General features: G+C 42.4%; 1 long non-coding RNA gene across 1 annotated transcript; it reads left to right on the top strand.

Moving 5' to 3' along the window:
- Positions 1 to 1,228: 1,228 nt before the first annotated feature.
- Positions 1,229 to 2,236, top strand: LOC146810532 (uncharacterized). Its single transcript, XR_014966601.1, has 5 exons — positions 1,229 to 1,355; positions 1,474 to 1,551; positions 1,658 to 1,739; positions 1,821 to 1,906; positions 2,004 to 2,236. It is a non-coding gene; the product is annotated as an uncharacterized LOC146810532 (long non-coding RNA).
- Positions 2,237 to 3,483: the final 1,247 nt, after the last annotated feature.

Below are 3,483 nucleotides of genomic sequence, written 5' to 3'. Positions count from 1 at the left end.
TAAATGAGCTGTACCTTTTCCTGGTTTTTGGACCTGGTATATGCTGGACTTATTTGTGGTGTTACTAGGCCTATAAGTGTCATCTTATCGGACAAGAAGCATATGCTGCTATAGCAAACCTCTGTTTTACTGGATAAAAAGTACAGTCATTGCTTTGGGAAATTTCATTGGCTTGATTCCATAGCATGCATAAATTACACTTAAGCAATATCATGTTTACATTTCCGTCATTGCTTGATGTGTTTTGTATGGCCTTGCACAGTAATAAGCATGAAGTGTATTGCTTAACAATATTCTATAAATATTTGCCAGTTATTGTTCTGTCGTGTTGCTTAACTAGGCCTCAGTTGACTCTTGAACAATGTTATAAGCCGGTAGGAAATCTGCCTTTTCTATATAGTCACCCCAGATTTTTCGTCTTTTGCTGGACCCTATATTTGTGCTGGCTTTAGAACTCTGTTAACCAGAAATGGAGTCCCATTGCTCCCCCTTTAAACATACTTAAATTGGCTTATTCCTAATTGGCTCATTTAACTTTCCTGTAAGCCCCCAGTATATGGTGTAGAAAGTGTTTAGGACCTGGAAGTTAAATGCTGCTTGTGGAGGACAGCACCTGTTGTGCCATCCACTATAGTAGCTGGAGAAATATGGCTTCAGTCCTACCTTTTGTTTCCGGGCTGCTGCAGTGGAAAACCTGCAGTGCAACCTGTTTGCATAACCCTTTGACAGGTAAAAATGCCCTTTTAAATGTAGTCCAGCTTGTGTAAGCCTGGTAGCCTGCAAGGTAGGTTGCATGGTATTTAAAACAAGCATTTGCAATGCAATAGGTCTTGCATTTGTGAAAGTTTGAGCTATTGACATTGTAAATGACATGCCTTTTATTTTTGCGTTTGAAAAACCTGCAAGCTGTGCGTAAACAAGCACTTTGTACTTATAGTCCATGCTTATGAGAAGCAAGGCTGGCAGTCTCTTTTACTGCCAGCCTTGCTTCTCGTAAAGTGCGTGTTTATGCACCGCTTGCAGGTTTACAAAACAAATGAATAAAAGGCATTGTCATTTACAATGCCAATAGCTCCAACTCTCGCAAATGCGAGACCTATTGCATTGCAAATGCTTGTTCCTGGTGCAACTTTTTTCTCCTTGCGTACACGTGTTCTATCCTATCGGCTCCAGTCCCCTTTCTTTTTCTTCCATTTCACTGTTAGAGTGAGTCACGTGATCGGACTGACTCTACTCCCTGGTTGACCGGGCAGCGTTTCCCAGACGCTTTGTTCGTTTGTTAGAAGCACTGCTTGTTTGGATTGATTCTACGTGCAAATAATCGGACTGATCCCGTTTAGCATTACAATTTTCAAGTAAGCTGCCGCCCCTTCCTTGTTTATATTCATTTCAGTATGTTTAGTGTCCTTGGTGCAGTTAGTGTTTATTCCGGTCCTGTAATGCACCTTACTTATTGGTTTTAATTCCCTGTAGACTCGACTAAAACTTCGAGATGCAAGCAATTTTGGATGCCTTGATACACCTTGACAATCTAATTAGTCCTTACTCTTGGTAAGTGACCCTCGAATTACGCTGTAATTCCTTGTCCTTGGTAAACATTCAAGTTGTCCTTTATGTCCATGTAGCTTGAGTTACTTAGTTCTCCCTTCCTTTACAGACCACGTCACCCCTCCTGAAATGCTACTGCTTCCAGGCTGCATTCAATGCAATTTTGAATAATTCTTTAGCCTTCATTCGTGGTAAGCTGGATTATGCCCCGTCCCCTTTAATTTGTGCGTTTACTCTTGTCCATAGCTTTCCAATTGTTCCTTTCTCTCTAGATTAGATCTCCATCGTGTCCAAGTTTCTCATCGTCCTGTCACTTCCCTGTCATTAAGAAATCATCCCCGTTCTTTTTGTAAAACAGGTAATTTTTCTTCCCCTTTTTCTTTCCTTTTCCTCTACTACTTTTAATTCAACTCTATGGGTCCTATAAATCCTACTTTCGTCTTCTTTTTGCACAGAGTTATATATTTAAACCTTCGTAGCCATAGTCCTGATGATGACCTCAACGAAAGGAGGTTGAAACGCCGTCGACCTGCCAACGCTAATTGCGGCTTTTCGAAGGGCCAATCAAGACTGGATTAATAGTGTTATAAGTGCAAATTTCTATGTGAATACTTCTGTTTGACCCTTCTGATTGGATTTAATTGTTCTCTCGCCGTTCCGCGTTGTCATTTTAAACACTTATGTCACTGCGCCGTTCACTTTTTCACTTCACTATCAGTGCACATATGATTGTTATGGTTACTGTAAATTGGACATACCTACTGTGCCTCTAATTACAAATAACAATTTTCATTATTCTTTGGTCTCCCTTGTCCCCTTTTTGTTGTTTTTGATTAATTCTTATGTTTAATAGTCCCTTTACATGATGTACTAGTTGAGACATTGTTTTTTGATATCATTGCTCTCCCCATCACAATTTTGTGGGGACTCAAACCTGTGTTCCTATCTGGAATTGATCCAATAGTCATGAGTACTAGAGGCAAGACATCAGGCCATTTCAAACCTGTGGCTAAACACATTTTTCCCAGCCTGTTTTTTTTTTTTTGTAAATCATTTTATTAACATTTTCACGTCCAACCTTTACTGCATTACCATATCGTGCTTCACAACGTACATTACATCTTTTTCGATTACATGTGTATTCTACATTAAGGACCCCTGTCAGGTTCTTCATTACATTGACACCCGTCTCTGTTAACACACCCCCATATCCCTCCCCCGAGCTCACTGTACGCCCCCCTCCTAGTCGGAATTGTCTGATTGTGAGTCGTCCTGTGGAGGATCGCAGATGTTGCCCCGATATAAATTCCACTTCCCCCATATCTTGTTCCATTTTTTGGGGCAGCCTCTGTGTACATATACTGCCTTTTCGGTTACCATCAGTTCATCCATACCACTGCACCATTTTTGGAGTGTCGGGGCGTGCCTGGCTCCCCACTGCTGCGCTATATCTCTTTTTGCTAAGGCCATCCCTAGTGCTACCCACGTTTGTACTGTCTGGGTAATGTCAGCTGCTTCCCAGACATTCAGGAGGCAGCCCCGCGGTTCAGGAACCAGGGTTACTCCTGTCACCTGCGCCATTGTGCGCACTGTTGCTTTCCAATAGTTCTGGATGGCGACACATTCCCATAGTATGTGCCAGAACGTGCCCTGTTCCCCGCACTGTCTAACGCAAAGCGGCGTATCGGCTCTGTGTAATTTGTGTAGTAGCGTCCTTGTGTAGTAGGTGCGATGCAGTATCTTTAGTTGTATTAGTTTAAATCGGGCCGAAATCGCCACCTCCCTGGGGGACGCTAACGCTTCCTGCCAATCCGCCTCATCCAGCTCCCCCACGTCAGTCTCCCATCTAGCTTTTAGAGTTTGCGTAGGGTCTGGCTGGTTATTTACGATTTTTTTGTAAGTGAGTGATATGGCTTTCTTCGCCATATGGTCAGT

This window comes from Triturus cristatus, chromosome 7, assembly GCF_964204655.1.
Source record: "Triturus cristatus chromosome 7, aTriCri1.1, whole genome shotgun sequence".
In the NCBI taxonomy this organism is placed as follows: Eukaryota; Metazoa; Chordata; class Amphibia; order Caudata; family Salamandridae; genus Triturus; species Triturus cristatus.
Note: the sequence above shows the minus strand (reverse complement) of the source record. Positions and strands in the feature narration are given on the sequence as shown.